A 645-nucleotide genomic window follows, 5' to 3' on the forward strand; every position below is an offset into this window, starting at 1 on the left:
TGCCTGAGGAGGATGTCTGAGAAGAAGGCACTGATCAAGCTAGCTCTCTTATCAGACTTATCGACTGCTTTGAGCTTCACTGAGATGAGGGGCTAAACTGATTCTCTGCAAATATTCTTTCTCTGCCTTTACTCAGTCTCAAGCCTGTCTGCCTCAGCATCTCTAACCTGACTTCTCTGCACAGACTAAACACTACATTTGCTTGGCTTTTATAGTGCTCCTAGCAAAATGTTGGCAGTTTCTTTTTATCCTTTTAAAGGAAGGAAAGAAACCAACAGTTAAAGATGGGATGTTTCCACATCTCACAGATCCCTGAGCAAACTAGACCATGAAGCACATAGCCTGAGACTGGGGTTCAGTGCCCATGTTGGCACTGAATGTTTTTTACCACATAGGTTTGCACACGCCATTGTATGAAAGACAAGACAAATTCACTTCAGATGGAAGTATGAGCAGTGATGCAGCTTGCCCTCATGCAGAGTCTCCTTAAAACTTGGTACACGCAATGAGAATTAATTTATCTTTGGAGCTAAATCTTGCTCGCACTTTCCCAGTTTCGCTTCCATTCTCCTCCTGCACCCTTTTCTGTCTGGACATACGGGGTTGAGAAGGCAGTGCTGGGTGGGTTAAGAAGCTGGAAAGTAG

This window comes from Rhea americana, unplaced genomic scaffold, assembly GCF_003343005.1.
Source record: "Rhea americana isolate MKP2758 unplaced genomic scaffold, rheAme1 scaffold_21, whole genome shotgun sequence".
In the NCBI taxonomy this organism is placed as follows: domain Eukaryota; kingdom Metazoa; phylum Chordata; class Aves; order Rheiformes; family Rheidae; genus Rhea; species Rhea americana.